Genomic DNA, 17,181 nt, shown 5'->3' with positions numbered 1-17,181 from the left:
ACTGACTTGTAGCCTGCATCACATTTAAGTAGAACTGGGACAAAGAAGGTTAAATGCATCTCATTGGTCATTTCCCACAGCAGTACTGACCTGTGACCATTTATGGACTGCTGCTTCCAACAAAACAGCAAACTAGTCATAGTAAATCTAAAGCTGTGGGTGGGAATTCTGCATCAATCTCATGCTTCTGCCGAAATATTTCCCAAATTGACAAAGTGGCCAATACTGGGATCAAATTCGCTAACTTGGCGTGATTAGCACCATGCTCAGTCAGAAAAAGTATGCCTTCTGACTGGAGCATAGGAGGGAGGCCAGTTGCAGGGGGGAGTTTTCTTCCCTTGAAAGAAAATGCCTAACTCATTCACAAATACAACCCTTATCCTCACAACAACATTGGTTATGTCCGCAGCAGTACTGACCCGTGACTATGTATGCACAGCTGCTTCCAACAAAAGAGCAATCTTGTGTTAGTAACTCTAAAGCTGTGAGTGCCAATTCTGCATCAATCTCATCCTTCTGCAGAAATATTTCCCAAAATGACAAAGTGGCCAATACGGGGATCGAACCCGTGACCTTGGCGTTATTAGCACCATGCTCTAACCAACTGAGCTAGCCGTCCAGCTGAGAGGCATATTTCTAACTGGAGCATAAGAGGGAGGCCAGTTGCAGGGGGATTTTTTCTTCCCTTGGAAAAAAAATGCCTAACTCATTCACACATAAAACCCTTATCCTCACAACAACCTAAAGAAAAACTACATGTGATCTGAAGGAAATTCACGAATATGACAATTATCTTCAAACTGACTTGTAGCCTGCATCACATTTAAGTAGAACTGGGACAAAGAAGGTTAAATGCATCTCATTGGAAGTGCCGCAGCAGTACTGACCCGTGACCATTTATGGACTGCTGCTTGAAACAAAACAGCAAACTAGTCATAGTAAATCTAAAGCTGTGGGTGGGAATTCTGCATCAATCTCATGCTTCTGCAGAAATATTTCCCAAATTGACAAAGTGGCCAATGCTGGGATCAAATTCGCTAACTTGGCGTGATTAGCACCATGCTCAGTCAGAAAAAGTATGCCTTCTGACTGGAGCATAGGAGGGAGGCCAGTTGCGGGGGGAGTTTACTTCCCTTGAAAGAAAATGCCTAACTCATTCACAATTACAACCCTTATCCTCACAACAACATTGGTTATGTCCCGCAGCAGTACTGACCCGTGACCATGTATGCACAGCTGCTTCCAACAAAACAGCAATCTTGTGTTAATAATTCTAATGCTGTGGGTGCCAATTCTGCATCAATCTCATGCTTCTGCAGAAATATTTCCCAAAATGACAAAGTGGCCAATACAGGGATCGAACCCATGACCTTGGCGTTATTAGCACCACGCTCTAACCAACTGAGCTAACCGGCCAGCTGAGAGCCGTGTTTCTGACTGGAGCATAAGAGGGAGGCCAGTTGCAGGGGGATTTTTTCTTCCCTTGGAAAAAAAATGCCTAACTCATTCACAAATACAACCCTTATCCTCACAACAACCTAAAGAAAAACTACATGTGATCTGAAGGAAATTCATGAATATGACAATTATTTTCAAACTGACTTGTAGCCTGCATCACATTTAAGTAGAACTGGGACAAAGAAGGTTAAATGCATCTCATTGGTCATTTCCCACAGCAGTACTGACCTGTGACCATTTATGGACTGCTGCTTCCAACAAAACAGTAAACTTGTCATAGTAAATCTAAAGCTGTGGGTGGGAATTCTGCATCAATCTAATGCTTCTGCAGACATTTTTCCCAAATTGACAAAGTGGCCAATACAGGGATCAAATACCCTAACTTGGCGTTATTAGCACCATGCTCAGTCAGAAAAAGTATGCCTTCTGACTGGAGCATAGGAGGGAGGCCAGTTGCAGGGGGGAGTTTTCTTCCCTTGAAAGAAAATGCCTAACTCATTCACAAATACAGCGCTTATCCTCACAACAACATTGGTTATGTCCCGCAGCAGTACTGACCCGTGACCATGTATGCACAGCTGCTTCCAACAAAACAGCAATCTTGTGTTAGTAACTCTAAAGCTGTGAGTGCCAATTCTGCATCAATCTCATGCTTCTGCAGAAATATTTCCCAAAATGACAAAGTGGCCAATACGGGGATCTAACCCGTGACCTTGGCGTTATTAGCACCACGCTCTAACCGGCCAGCTGAGAGTCCTGTTTCTGACTGGGGCATAAGAGGGAGGCCAGTTGCAGGGGGATTTTTTCTTCCATTGGAAAAAAAATGCCTAACTCATTCACACATAAAACCCTTATCCTCACAACAACCTAAAGAAAAACTACATGTGATCTGAAGGAAATTCATGAATATGACAATTATCTTCAAACTGACTTGTAGCCTGCATCACATTTAAGTAGAACTGGGACAAAGAAGGTTAAATGCATCTCATTGGTCATTTCCCACAGCAGTACTGACCTGTGACCATTTATGGACTGCTGCTTCCAACAAAACAGTAAACTTGTCATAGGAAATCTAAATCTGTGGGTGGGAATTCTGCATCAATCTAATGCTTCTGCAGACATTTTTCCCAAATTGACAAAGTGGCCAATACAGGGATCAAATACGCTAACTTGGCGTTATTAGCACCATGCTCAGTCAGAAAAAGTATGCCTTCTGACTGGAGCATAGGAGGGAGGCCAGTTGCAGGGGGGAGTTTTCTTCCCTTGAAAGAAAATGCCTAACTCATTCACAAATACAGCCCTTATCCTCACAACAACATTGGTTATGTCCCGCAGCAGTACTGACCCGTGACCATGTATGCACAGCTGCTTCCAACAAAACAGCAATCTTGTGTTAGTAACTCTAAAGCTGTGAGTGCCAATTCTGCATCAATCTCATGCTTCTGCAGAAATATTTCCCAAAATGACAAAGTGGCCAATACGGGGATCGAACCCGTGACCTTGGCGTTATTAGCACCACGCTCTAACCGGCCAGCTGAGAGTCCGGTTTCTGACTGGGGCATAAGAGGGAGGCCAGTTGCAGGGGGATTTTTTCTTCCATTGGAAAAAAAATGCCTAACTCATTCACACATAAAACCTTATCCTCACAACAACCTAAAGAAAAACTACATGTGATCTGAAGGAAATTCATGAATATGACAATTATCTTCAAACTGACTTGTAGCCTGCATCACATTTAAGTAGAACTGGGACAAAGAAGGTTAAATGCATCTCATTGGTCATTTCCCACAGCAGTACTGACCTGTGACCATTTATGGACTGCTGCTTCCAACAAAACAGTAAACTTGTCATAGGAAATCTAAATCTGTGGGTGGGAATTCTGCATCAATCTAATGCTTCTGCAGACATTTTTCCCAAATTGACAAAGTGGCCAATACAGGGATCAAATACGCTAACTTGGCGTTATTAGCACCATGCTCAGTCAGAAAAAGTATGCCTTCTGACTGGAGCATAGGAGGGAGGCCAGTTGCAGGGGAGAGTTTTCTTCCCTTGAAAGAAAATGCCTAACTCATTCACAAATACAGCCCTTATCCTCACAACAACATTGGTTATGTCCCGCAGCAGTACTGACCCGTGACCATGTATGCACAGCTGCTTCCAACAAAACAGCAATCTTGTGTTAGTAACTCTAAAGCTGTGAGTGCCAATTCTGCATCAATCTCATGCTTCTGCAGAAATATTTCCCAAAATGACAAAGTGGCCAATACGGGGATCGAACCCGTGACCTTGACGTTATTAGCACCACGCTCTAACCGGCCAGCTGAGAGTCCTGTTTCTGACTGGAGCATAAGAGGGAGGCCAGTTGCAGGGGGATTTTTTCTTCCCTTGGAAAAAAATGCCTAACTCATTCACACATAAAACCCTTATCCTCACAACAACCTAAAGAAAAACTAAATGTGATCTGAAGGAAATTCACGAATATGACAATTATCTTCAAACTGACTTGTAGCCTGCATCACATTTAAGTAGCACTGGGACAAAGAAGGTTAAATGCATCTCATTGGTCATTTCCCACAGCAGTACTGACCTGTGACCATTTATGGACTGCTGCTTCCAACAAAACAGCAAACTAGTCATAGTAAATCTAAAGCTGTGGGTGGGAATTCTGCATCAATCTCATGCTTCTGCAGAAATATTTCCCAAATTGACAAAGTGGCCAATACTGGGATCAAATTCGCTAACTTGGCGTGATTAGCACCATGCTCAGTCAGAAAAAGTATGCCTTCTGACTGGAGCATAGGAGGGAGGCCAGTTGCAGGGGGTAGTTTTCTTCCCTTGAAAGAAAATGCCTAACTCATTCACAAATACAACCCTTATCCTCACAACAACATTGGTTATGTCCCGCAGCAGTACTGACCCGTGACCATGTATGCACAGCTGCTACCAACAAAACAGCAATCTTGTGTTAGTAACTCTAAAGCTGTGAGTGCCAATTCTGCATCAATCTCATGCTTCTGCAGAAATATTTCCAAAAATGACAAGGTGGCCAATACGAGATCGAACCCTTGACCTTGGCGTTATTAGCACCACGCTCTAACCAACTGAGCTAACCGGCCAGCTGAGAGTCTTTTTTCCCTTGGAAAAAAATGCCTAACTCATTCACACATAAAACCCTTATCCTCACAACAACCTAAAGAAAAACTACATGTGATCTGAAGGAAATTCATGAATATGACAATTATCTTCAAACTGACTTGTAGCCTGCATCACATTTAAGTAGAACTGGGACAAAGAAGGTTAAATGCATCTCATTGGTCATTTCCCACAGCAGTACTGACCTGTGACCATTTATGGACTGCTGCTTCCAACAAAACAGCAAACTAGTCATAGTAAATCTAAAGCTGTGGGTGGGAATTCTGCATCAATCTCATGCTTCTGCAGAAATATTTCCCAAATTGACAAAGTGGCCAATACTGGGATCAAATTCGCTAACTTGGCGTGATTAGCACCATGCTCAGTCAGAAAAAGTATGCCTTCTGACTGGAGCAAGGGAGGGAGGCCAGTTGCAGGGGGGAGTTTTCTTCCCTTGAAAGAAAATGCCTAACTCATTCACAAATACAACCCTTATCCTCACAACAACATTGGTTATGTCCCGCAGCAGTACTGACCCGTGACCATGTATGCACAGCTGCTACCAACAAAACAGCAATCTTGTGTTAGTAACTCTAAAGATGTGAGTGCCAATTCTGCATCAATCTCATGCTTCTGCAGAAATATTTCCCAAATTGACAAAGTGGCCAATACTGGGATCAAATTCGCTAACTTGGCGTGATTAGCACCATGCTCAGTCAGAAAAAGTATGCCTTCTGACTGGAGCATAGGAGGGAGGCCAGTTGCAGGGGGGAGTTTTCTTCCCTTGAAAGAAAATGCCTAACTCATTCACAAATACAACCCTTATCCTCACAACAACATTGGTTATGTCCGCAGTAGTACTGACTCGTGACTATGTATGCACAGCTGCTTCCAACAAAACAGCAATCTTGTGTTAGTAACTCTAAAGCTGTGAGTGCCAATTCTGCATCAATCTCATCCTTCTGCAGAAATATTTCCCAAATTGACAAAGTGGCCAATACTGGGATCAAATTCGCTAACTTGGCGTGATTAGCACCATGCTCAGTCAGAAAAAGTAAGCCTTCTGACTGGAGCATAGGAGGGAGGCCAGTTGCAGGGGGGAGTTTTCTTCCCTTGAAAGAAAATGCCTAACTCATTCACAAATACAACCCTTATCCTCACAACAACATTGGTTATGTCCGCAGCAGTACTGACCCGTGACTATGTATGCACAGCTGCTTCCAACAAAACAGCAATCTTGTGTTAGTAACTCTAAAGCTGTGAGTGCCAATTCTGCATCAATCTCATCCTTCTGCAGAAATATTTCCCAAAATGAGAAAGTGGCCAATACGGGGATCGAACCCGTGACCTTGGCGTTATTAGCACCACGCTCTAACCAACTGAGCTAGCCGTCCAGCTGAGAGGCATATTTCTAACTGGAGCATAAGAGGGAGGCCAGTAGCAGGGGGATTTTTTCTTCCCTTGGAAATAAAATGCCTAACTCATTCACACATAAAACCCTTATCCTCACAACAACCTAAAGAAAAACTACATGTGATCTGAAGGAAATTCACGAATATGACAATTATCTTCAAACTGACTTGTAGCCTGCATCACATTTAAGTAGAACTGGGACAAAGAAGGTTAAATGCATCTCATTGGAAGTGCCGCAGCAGTACTGACCCGTGACCATTTATGGACTGCTGCTTGAAACAAAACAGCAAACTAGTCATAGTAAATCTAAAGCTGTGGGTGGGAATTCTGCATCAATCTCATGCTTCTGCAGAAATATTTCCCAAATTGACAAAGTGGCCAATGCTGGGATCAAATTCGCTAACTTGGCGTGATTAGCACCATGCTCAGTCAGAAAAAGTATGCCTTCTGACTGGAGCATAGGAGGGAGGCCAGTTGGCGGGGGAGTTTACTTCCCTTGAAAGAAAATGCCTAACTCATTCACAATTACAACCCTTATCCTCACAACAACATTGGTTATGTCCCGCAGCAGTACTGACCCGTGACCATGTATGCACAGTTGCTTCCAACAAAACAGCAATCTTGTGTTAATAATTCTAATGCTGTGGGTGCCAATTCTGCATCAATCTCATGCTTCTGCAGAAATATTTCCCAAAATGACAAAGTGGCCAATACAGGGATCGAACCCATGACCTTGGCGTTATTAGCACCACGCTCTAACCAACTGAGCTAACCGGCCAGCTGAGAGCCGTGTTTCTGACTGGAGCATAAGAGGGAGGCCAGTTGCAGGGGGATTTTTTCTTCCCTTGGAAAAAAAATGCCTAACTCATTCACAAATACAACCCTTATCCTCACAACAACCTAAAGAAAAACTACATATGATCTGAAGGAAATTCATGAATATTACAATTATCTTCAAACTGACTTGTGGCCTGCATCACATTTAAGTAGAACTGGGACAAAGAAGGTTAAATGCATCTCATTGGTCATTTCCCACAGCAGTACTGACCTGTGACCATTTATGGACTGCTGCTTCCAACAAACCAGTAAACTTGTCATAGTAAATCTAAAGCTGTGGGTGGGAATTCTGCATCAATCTAATGCTTCTGCAGACATTTTTCCCAAATTGACAAAGTGGCCAATACAGGGATCAAATACCCTAACTTGGCGTGATTAGCACCATGCTCAGTCAGAAAAAGTATGCCTTCTGACTGGAGCATAGGAGGGAGGCCAGTTGCAGGGGGGATTTTCTTCCCTTGAAAGAAAATGCCTAACTCATTCACAAATACAACGCTTATCCTCACAACAACATTAGTTATGTCTGCAGCAGTACTGACCCGTGACTATGTATGCACAGCTGCTTCCAACAAAACAGCAATCTTGTGTTAGTAACTCTAAAGCTGTGAGTGCCAATTCTGCAACAATCTCATGCTTCTGCAGAAATATTTCCCAAAATGACAAAGTGGCCAATACGGGGATCGAACCCGTGACCTTGGCGTTATTAGCACCACACTCTAACCAACTGAGCTAACCAACCAGCTGAGAGTCTTGTTTCTGACTGGAGCATAAGAGGGAGGCCAGTTGCAGGGGGATTTTTTCTTCCCTTGGAAAAAAAATGCCTAAGTCATTCACACATAAAACCCTTATCCTCACAACAACCTAAAGAAAAACTACATGTGATCTGAAGGAAATTCATGAATATGACAATTATCTTCAAACTGACTTGTAGCCTGCATCACATTTAAGTAGAACTGGGACAAAGAAGGTTAAATGCATCTCATTGGTCATTTCACACAGCAGTACTGACCTGTGACCATTTATGGACTGCTGCTTCCAACAAAACAGGAAACTAGTCATAGTAAATCTGAAGCTGTGGGTGTGAATTCTGCATCAATCTCATGCTTCTGCAGAAATATTTCCCAAATTGACAAAGTGGCCAATACTGGGATCAAATTCGCTAACTTGGCGTGATTAGCACCATGCTCAGTCAGAAAAAGTATGCCTTCTGACTGGAGCATAGGAGGGAGGCCAGTTGCAGGGGGGAGTTTTCTTCCCTTGAAAGAAAATGCCTAACTCATTCACAAATACAACCCTTATCCTCACAACAACATTGGTTATGTCCCGCAGCAGTACTGACCCGTGACCATGTATGCACAGCTGCTACCAACAAAACAGTAATCTTGTGTTAGTAACTCTAAAGCTGTGAGTGCCAATTCTGCATCAATCTCATGCTTCTGCAGAAATATTTCCGAAAATGACAAAGTGGCCAATACGGGGATCAAACCCGTGACCTTGGCGTTATTAGCACCACGCTCTAACCAACTGAGCTAACCAACCAGCTGAGAGTCTTGTTTCTGACTGGAGCATAAGAGGGAGGCCAGTTGCAGGGGGATTTTTTCTTCCCTTGGAAAAAAAATGCCTAAGTCATTCACACATAAAACCCTTATCCTCACAACAACCTAAAGAAAAACTACATGTGATCTGAAGGAAATTCATGAATATGACAATTATCTTCAAACTGACTTGTAGCCTGCATCACATTTAAGTAGAACTGGGACAAAGAAGGTTAAATGCATCTCATTGGTCATTTCCCACAGCAGTACTGACCTGTGACCATTTATGGACTGCTGCTTCCAACAAAACAGCAAACTAGTCATAGTAAATCTAAAGCTGTGGGTGGGAATTCTGCATCAATCTCATGCTTCTGCAGAAATATTTCCCAAATTGACAAAGTGGCCAATACTGGGATCAAATTCGCTAACTTGGCGTGATTAGCACCATGCTCAGTCAGAAAAAGTATGCCTTCTGACTGGAGCAAGGGAGGGAGGCCAGTTGCAGGGGGGAGTTTTCTTCCCTTGAAAGAAAATGCCTAACTCATTCACAAATACAACCCTTATCCTCACAACAACATTGGTTATGTCCGCAGCAGTACTGACCCGTGACTATGTATGCACAGCTGCTTCCAACAAAACAGCAATCTTGTGTTAGTAACTTTAAAGCTGTGAGTGCCAATTCTGCATCAATCTCATCCTTCTGCAGAAATATTTCCCAAAATGACAAAGTGGCCAATACGGGGATCGAACCCGTGACCTTGGTGTTATTAGCACCACGCTCTAACCAACTGAGCTAACCGGCCAGCTGAGAGGCATATTTCTAACTGGAGCATAAGAGGGAGGCCAGTTGCAGGGGGATGTTTTCTTCCCTTGGAAAAAAATGCCTAACTCATTCACACATAAAACCCTTATCCTCACAACAACCTAAAGAAAAACTACATGTGATCTGAAGGAAATTCACGAATATGACAATTATCTTCAAACTGACTTGTAGCCTGCATCACATTTAAGTAGAACTGGGACAAAGAAGGTTAAATGCATCTCATTGGTCATTTCCCACAGCAGTACTGACCTGTGACCATTTATGGACTGCTGCTTCCAACAAAACAGGAAACTAGTCATAGTAAATCTAAAGCTGTGGGTGGGAATTCTGCATCAATCTCATGCTTCTGCAGAAATATTTCCCAAATTGACAAAGTGGCCAATACTGGGATCAAATTCGCTAACTTGGCGTGATTAGCACCATGCTCAGTCAGAAAAAGTATGCCTTCTGACTGGAGCATAGGAGGGAGGCCAGTTGCAGGGGGGAGCTTTCTTCCCTTGAAAGAAAATGCCTAACTCATTCACAAATACAACCCTTATCCTCACAACAACATTGGTTATGTCCGCAGCAGTACTGACCCGTGACTATGTATGCACAGCTGCTTCCAACAAAACAGCAATCTTGTGTTAGTAACTCTAAAGCTGTGAGTGCCAATTCTGCAACAATCTCATGCTTCTGCAGAAATATTTCCCAAAATGACAAAGTGGCCAATACAGGGATCAAACCCGTGACCTTGGCGTTATTAGCACCACACTCTAACCAACTGAGCTAACCAACCAGCTGAGAGTCTTGTTTCTGACTGGAGCATAAGAGGGAGGCCAGTTGCAGGGGGATTTTTTCTTCCCTTGGAAAAAAATGCCTAACTCATTCACACATAAAACCCTTATCCTCACAACAACCTAAAGAAAAACTACATGTGATCTGAAGGAAATTCACGAATATGACAATTATCTTCAAACTGACTTGTAGCCTGCATCACATTTAAGTAGAACTGGGACAAAGAAGGTTAAATGCATCTCATTGGTCATTTCCCACAGCAGTACTGACCTGTGACCATTTATGGACTGCTGCTTCCAACAAAACAGGAAACTAGTCATAGTAAATCTAGAGCTGTGGGTGGGAATTCTGCATCAATCTCATGCTTCTGCAGAAATATTTCCCAAATTGACAAAGTGGCCAATACTGGGATCAAATTCGCTAACTTGGCGTGATTAGCACCATGCTCAGTCAGAAAAAGTATGCCTTCTGACTGGAGCATAGGAGGGAGGCCAGTTGCAGGGGGGAGCTTTCTTCCCTTGAAAGAAAATGCCTAACTCATTCACAAATACAACCCTTATCCTCACAACAACATTGGTTATGTCCGCAGCAGTACTGACCCGTGACTATGTATGCACAGCTGCTTCCAACAAAACAGCAATCTTGTGTTAGTAACTCTAAAGCTGTGAGTGCCAATTCTGCAACAATCTCATGCTTCTGCAGAAATATTTCCCAAAATGACAAAGTGGCCAATACGGGGATCGAACCCGTGACCTTGGCGTTATTAGCACCACACTCTAACCAACTGAGCTAACCAACCAGCTGAGAGTCTTGTTTCTGACTGGAGCATAAGAGGGAGGCCAGTTGCAGGGGGATTTTTTCTTCCCTTGGAAAAAAAATGCCTAAGTCATTCACACATAAAACCCTTATCCTCACAACAACCTAAAGAAAAACTACATGTGATCTGAAGGAAATTCATGAATATGACAATTATCTTCAAACTGACTTGTAGCCTGCATCACATTTAAGTAGAACTGGGACAAAGAAGGTTAAATGCATCTCATTGGTCATTTCCCACAGCAGTACTGACCTGTGACCATTTATGGACTGCTGCTTCCAACAAAACAGGAAACTAGTCATAGTAAATCTAAAGCTGTGGGTGGGAATTCTGCATCAATCTCATGCTTCTGCAGAAATATTTCCCAAATTGACAAAGTGGCCAATACTGGGATCAAATTCGCTAACTTGGCGTGATTAGCACCATGCTCAGTCAGAAAAAGTATGCCTTCTGACTGGAGCATAGGAGGGAGGCCAGTTGCAGGGGGGATTTTCTTCCCTTGAAAGAAAATGCCTAACTCATTCACAAATACAACCCTTATCCTCACAACATCATTAGTTATGTCTGCAGCAGTACTGACCCGTGACTATGTATGCACAGCTGCTTCCAACAAAACAGCAATCTTGTGTTAGTAACTCTAAAGCTGTGAGTGCCAATTCTGCAACAATCTCATGCTTCTGCAGAAATATTTCCGAAAATGACAAAGTGGCCAATACGGGGATCGAACCCGTGACCTTGGCGTTATTAGCACCACGCTCTAACCAACTGAGCTAACCAACCAGCTGAGAGTCTTGTTTCTGACTGGAGCATAAGAGGGAGGCCAGTTGCAGGGGGATTTTTTCTTCCCTTGGAAAAAAAATGCCTAAGTCATTCACACATAAAACCCTTATCCTCACAACAACCTAAAGAAAAACTACATGTGATCTGAAGGAAATTCATGAATATGACAATTATCTTCAAACTGACTTGTAGCCTGCATCACATTTAAGTAGAACTGGGACAAAGAAGGTTAAATGCATCTCATTGGTCATTTCCCACAGCAGTACTGACCTGTGACCATTTATGGACTGCTGCTTCCAACAAAACAGGAAACTAGTCATAGTAAATCTGAAGCTGTGGGTGGGAATTCTGCATCAATCTCATGCTTCTGCAGAAATATTTCCCAAATTGACAAAGTGGCCAATACTGGGATCAAATTCGCTAACTTGGCGTGATTAGCACCATGCTCAGTCAGAAAAAGTATGCCTTCTGACTGGAGCATAGGAGGGAGGCCAGTTGCAGGGGGGAGTTTTCTTCCCTTGAAAGAAAATGCCTAACTCATTCACAAATACAACCCTTATCCTCACAACAACATTGGTTATGTCCCGCAGCAGTACTGACCCGTGACCATGTATGCACAGCTGCTACCAACAAAACAGTAATCTTGTGTTAGTAACTCTAAAGCTGTGAGTGCCAATTCTGCATCAATCTCATGCTTCTGCAGAAATATTTCCGAAAATGACAAAGTGGCCAATACGGGGATCGAACCCGTGACCTTGGCGTTATTAGCACCACGCTCTAACCAACTGAGCTAACCGGCCAGCTGAGAGTCTTTTTCCCTTGGAAAAAAATGCCTACCTCATTCACACATAAAACCCTTATCCTCACAACAACCTAAAGAAAAACTACATGTGATCTGAAGGAAATTCATGAATATGACAATTATCTTCAAACTGACTTGTAGCCTGCATCACATTTAAGTAGAACTGGGACAAAGAAGGTTAAATGCATCTCATTGGTCATTTCCCACAGCAGTACTGACCTGTGACCATTTATGGACTGCTGCTTCCAACAAAACAGCAAACTAGTCATAGTAAATCTAAAGCTGTGGGTGGGAATTCTGCATCAATCTCATGCTTCTGCAGAAATATTTCCGAAATTGACAAAGTGGCCAATACTGGGATCAAATTCGCTAACTTGGCGTGATTAGCACCATGCTCAGTCAGAAAAAGTATGCCTTCTGACTGGAGCAAGGGAGGGAGGCCAGTTGCAGGGGGGAGTTTTCTTCCCTTGAAAGAAAATGCCTAACTCATTCACAAATACAACCCTTATCCTCACAACAACATTGGTTATGTCCGCAGCAGTACTGACCCGTGACTATGTATGCACAGCTGCTTCCAACAAAACAGCAATCTTGTGTTAGTAACTCTAAAGCTGTGAGTGCCAATTCTGCATCAATCTCATCCTTCTGCAGAAATATTTCCCAAAATGACAAAGTGGCCAATACGGGGATCGAACCCGTGACCTTGGTGTTATTAGCACCACGCTCTAACCAACTGAGCTAACCGGCCAGCTGAGAGGCATATTTCTAACTGGAGCATAAGAGGGAGGCCAGTTGCAGGGGGATTTTTTCTTCCCTTGGAAAAAAATGCCTAACTCATTCACACATAAAACCCTTATCCTCACAACAACCTAAAGAAAAACTACATGTGATCTGAAGGAAATTCACGAATATGACAATTATCTTCAAACTGACTTGTAGCCTGCATCACATTTCAGTAGAACTGGGACAAAGAAGGTTAAATGCATCTCATTGGTCATTTCCCACAGCAGTACTGACCTGTGACCATTTATGGACTGCTGCTTCCAACAAAACAGGAAACTAGTCATAGTAAATCTAAAGCTGTGGGTGGGAATTCTGCATCAATCTCATGCTTCTGCAGAAATATTTCCCAAATTGACAAAGTGGCCAATACTGGGATCAAATTCGCTAACTTGGCGTGATTAGCACCATGCTCAGTCAGAAAAAGTATGCCTTCTGACTGGAGCATAGGAGGGAGGCCAGTTGCAGGGGGGAGCTTTCTTCCCTTGAAAGAAAATGCCTAACTCATTCACAAATACAACCCTTATCCTCACAACAACATTGGTTATGTCCGCAGCAGTACTGACCCGTGACTATGTATGCACAGCTGCTTCCAACAAAACAGCAATCTTGTGTTAGTAACTCTAAAGCTGTGAGTGCCAATTCTGCAACAATCTCATGCTTCTGCAGAAATATTTCCCAAAATGACAAAGTGGCCAATACAGGGATCAAACCCGTGACCTTGGCGTTATTAGCACCACACTCTAACCAACTGAGCTAACCAACCAGCTGAGATTCTTGTTTCTGACTGGAGCATAAGAGGGAGGCCAGTTGCAGGGGGATTTTTTCTTCCCTTGGAAAACAAATGCCTAAGTCATTCACACATAAAACCCTTATCCTCACAACAACCTAAAGAAAAACTACATGTGATCTGAAGGAAATTCATGAATATGACAATTATCTTCAAACTGACTTGTAGCCTGCATCACATTTAAGTAGAACTGGGACAAAGAAGGTTAAATGCATCTCATTGGTCATTTCCCACAGCAGTACTGACCTGTGACCATTTATGGACTGCTGCTTCCAACAAAACAGGAAACTAGTCATAGTAAATCTAAAGCTGTGGGTGGGAATTCTGCATCAATCTCATGCTTCTGCAGAAATATTTCCCAAATTGACAAAGTGGCCAATACTGGGATTAAATTCGCTAACTTGGCGTGATTAGCACCATGCTCAGTCAGAAAAAGTATGCCTTCTGACTGGAGCATAGGAGGGAGGCCAGTTGCAGGGGGGAGTTTTCTTCCCTTGAAAGAAAATGCCTAACTCATTCACAAATACAACCCTTATCCTCACAACAACATTAGTTATGTCTGCAGCAGTAGTGACCCGTGACTATGTATGCACAGCTGCTTCCAACAAAAAAAACAATCTTGTGTTAGTAACTCTAAAGCTGTGAGTGCCAATTCTGCATCAATCTCATCCTTCTGCAGAAATATTTCCCAAAATGACAAAGTGGCCAATACGGGGATCGAACCCATGACCTTGGCGTTATTAGCACCACGCTCTAACCAACTGAGCTAACCGGCCAGCTGAGAGTCTTTTTCCCTTGAAAAAAAATGCCTAACTCATTCACACATAAAACCCTTATCCTCACAACAACCTAAAGAAAAACTACATGTGATCTGAAGGAAATTCATGAATATGACAATTATCTTCAAACTGACTTGTAGCCTGCATCACATTTAAGTAGAACTGGGACAAAGAAGGTTAAATGCATCTCATTGGTCATTTCCCACAGCAGTACTGACCTGTGACCATTTATGGACTGCTGCTTCCAACAAAACAGCAAACTAGTCATAGTAAATCTAAAGCTGTGGGTGGGAATTCTGCATCAATCTCATGCTTCTGCAGAAATATTTCCCAAATTGACAAAGTGGCCAATACTGGGATCAAATTCGCTAACTTGGCGTGATTAGCACCATGCTCAGTCAGAAAAAGTATGCCTTCTGACTGGAGCATAGGAGGGAGGCCAGTTGCAGGGGGGAGTTTTCTTCCCTTGAAAGAAAATGCCTAACTCATTCACAAATACAACCCTTATCCTCACAACAACATTGGTTATGTCCCGCAGCAGTACTGACCCGTGACCATGTATGCACAGCTGCTACCAACAAAACAGCAATCTTGTGTTAGTAACTCTAAAGCTGTGAGTGCCAATTCTGCATCAATCTCATCCTTCTGCAGAAACATTTCCGAAAATGACAAAGTGGCCAATACGGGGATCGAACCCGTGACCTTGGCGTTATTAGCACCACGCTCTAACCAACTGAGCTAACCGGCCAGCTGAGAGTCTTTTTCCCTTGGAAAAAAATGCCTAACTCATTCACACATAAAACCCTTATCCTCACAACAACCTAAAGAAAAACTACATGTGATCTGAAGGAAATTCATGAATATGACAATTATCTTCAAACTGACTTGTAGCCTGCATCACATTTAAGTAGAACTGGGACAAAGAAGGTTAAATGCATCTCATTGGTCATTTCCCACAGCAGTACTGACCTGTGACCATTTATGGACTGCTGCTTCCAACAAAACAGGAAACTAGTCATAGTAAATCTAAAGCTGTGGGTGGGAATTCTGCATCAATCTCATGCTTCTGCAGAAATATTTCCCAAATTGACAAAGTGGCCAATACTGGGATCAAATTCGCTAACTTGGCGTGATTAGCACCATGCTCAGTCAGAAAACGTATGCCTTCTGACTGGAGCATAGGAGGGAGGCCAGTTGCAGGGGGGAGCTTTCTTCCCTTGAAAGAAAATGCCTAACTCATTCACAAATACAACCCTTATCCTCACAACAACATTGGTTATGTCCGCAGCAGTACTGACCCGTGACTATGTATGCACAGCTGCTTCCAACAAAACAGCAATCTTGTGTTAGTAACTCTAAAGCTGTGAGTGCCAATTCTGCAACAATCTCATGCTTCTGCAGAAATATTTCCCAAAATGACAAAGTGGCCAATACAGGGATCAAACCCGTGACCTTGGCGTTATTAGCACCACACTCTAACCAACTGAGCTAACCAACCAGCTGAGAGTCTTGTTTCTGACTGGAGCATAAGAGGGCGGCCAGTTGCAGGGGGATTTTTTCTTCCCTTGGAAAAAAAATGCCTAAGTCATTCACACATAAAACCCTTATCCTCACAACAACCTAAAGAAAAACTACATGTGATCTGAAGGAAATTCATGAATATGACAATAATCTTCAAACTGAATTGTAGCCTGCATCACATTTAAGTAGAACTGGGACAAAGAAGGTTAAATGCATCTCATTGGTCATTTCCCACAGCAGTACTGACCTGTGACCATTTATGGACTGCTGCTTCCAACAAAACAGGAAACTAGTCATAGTAAATCTAAAGCTGTGGGTGGGAATTCTGCATCAATCTCATGCTTCTGCAGAAATATTTCCCAAATTGACAAAGTGACCAATACTGGGATCAAATTCGCTAACTTGGCGTGATTAGCACCATGCTCAGTCAGAAAAAGTATGCCTTCTGACTGGAGCATAGGAGGGAGGCCAGTTGCAGGGGGGAGTTTTCTTCCCTTGAAAGAAAATGCCTAACTCATTCACAAATACAACCCTTATCCTCACAACAACATTAGTTATGTCTGCAGCAGTACTGACCCGTGACTATGTATGCACAGCTGCTTCCAACAAAACAGCAATCTTGTGTTAGTAACTCTAAAGCTGTGAGTGCCAATTCTGCATCAATCTCATTCTTCTGCAGAAATATTTCCCAAAATGACAAAGTGGCCAATACGGGGATCGAACCCGTGACCTTGGCGTTATTAGCACCACGCTCTAACCAACTGAGCTAACCGGCCAGCTGAGAGTCTTTTTCCCTTGGAAAAAAAATGCCTAACTCATTCACACATAAAACCCTTATCCTCACAACAACCTAAAGAAAAACTGCATGTGATCTGAAGGAAATTCATGAATATGACAATTATCTTCAAACTGACTTGTAGCCTGCATCACATTTAAG

General features: G+C 42.8%; 12 non-coding genes across 12 annotated transcripts; all 12 read right to left on the bottom strand.

The window, feature by feature from the left end:
• Window positions 1-1,342: 1,342 nt before the first annotated feature.
• TRNAI-AAU (transfer RNA isoleucine (anticodon AAU)) lies at window positions 1,343-1,416 on the bottom strand. The gene has a single exon. It is a non-coding gene; the product is annotated as a tRNA-Ile (tRNA).
• Window positions 1,417-6,707: 5,291 nt separating this feature from the next.
• On the bottom strand, window positions 6,708-6,781 carry TRNAI-AAU (transfer RNA isoleucine (anticodon AAU)). The gene has a single exon. It is a non-coding gene; the product is annotated as a tRNA-Ile (tRNA).
• Window positions 6,782-7,505: 724 nt separating this feature from the next.
• TRNAI-AAU (transfer RNA isoleucine (anticodon AAU)) lies at window positions 7,506-7,579 on the bottom strand. Its single transcript has one exon. It is a non-coding gene; the product is annotated as a tRNA-Ile (tRNA).
• Window positions 7,580-8,305: 726 nt separating this feature from the next.
• TRNAI-AAU (transfer RNA isoleucine (anticodon AAU)) lies at window positions 8,306-8,379 on the bottom strand. The gene has a single exon. It is a non-coding gene; the product is annotated as a tRNA-Ile (tRNA).
• Window positions 8,380-9,104: 725 nt separating this feature from the next.
• On the bottom strand, window positions 9,105-9,178 carry TRNAI-AAU (transfer RNA isoleucine (anticodon AAU)). Its single transcript has one exon. It is a non-coding gene; the product is annotated as a tRNA-Ile (tRNA).
• Window positions 9,179-10,700: 1,522 nt separating this feature from the next.
• TRNAI-AAU (transfer RNA isoleucine (anticodon AAU)) lies at window positions 10,701-10,774 on the bottom strand. The gene has a single exon. It is a non-coding gene; the product is annotated as a tRNA-Ile (tRNA).
• Window positions 10,775-11,498: 724 nt separating this feature from the next.
• On the bottom strand, window positions 11,499-11,572 carry TRNAI-AAU (transfer RNA isoleucine (anticodon AAU)). Its single transcript has one exon. It is a non-coding gene; the product is annotated as a tRNA-Ile (tRNA).
• Window positions 11,573-12,298: 726 nt separating this feature from the next.
• TRNAI-AAU (transfer RNA isoleucine (anticodon AAU)) lies at window positions 12,299-12,372 on the bottom strand. The gene has a single exon. It is a non-coding gene; the product is annotated as a tRNA-Ile (tRNA).
• Window positions 12,373-13,048: 676 nt separating this feature from the next.
• TRNAI-AAU (transfer RNA isoleucine (anticodon AAU)) lies at window positions 13,049-13,122 on the bottom strand. Its single transcript has one exon. It is a non-coding gene; the product is annotated as a tRNA-Ile (tRNA).
• A 1,524-nt stretch (window positions 13,123-14,646) lies between these two features.
• On the bottom strand, window positions 14,647-14,720 carry TRNAI-AAU (transfer RNA isoleucine (anticodon AAU)). Its single transcript has one exon. It is a non-coding gene; the product is annotated as a tRNA-Ile (tRNA).
• A 677-nt stretch (window positions 14,721-15,397) lies between these two features.
• On the bottom strand, window positions 15,398-15,471 carry TRNAI-AAU (transfer RNA isoleucine (anticodon AAU)). The gene has a single exon. It is a non-coding gene; the product is annotated as a tRNA-Ile (tRNA).
• Window positions 15,472-16,946: 1,475 nt separating this feature from the next.
• Window positions 16,947-17,020, bottom strand: TRNAI-AAU (transfer RNA isoleucine (anticodon AAU)). Its single transcript has one exon. It is a non-coding gene; the product is annotated as a tRNA-Ile (tRNA).
• Between the last annotated feature and the right edge of the window lie 161 nt (window positions 17,021-17,181).

This window comes from Ambystoma mexicanum, chromosome 1p (assembly GCF_040938575.1).
Source record: "Ambystoma mexicanum isolate Mex_15411 chromosome 1p, UKY_AmexF1_1, whole genome shotgun sequence".
Taxonomy (NCBI): domain Eukaryota; kingdom Metazoa; phylum Chordata; class Amphibia; order Caudata; family Ambystomatidae; genus Ambystoma; species Ambystoma mexicanum.
The sequence above is the reverse complement of the archived record's forward strand: the minus strand, read 5'-3'. Positions and strand labels throughout refer to the sequence as shown.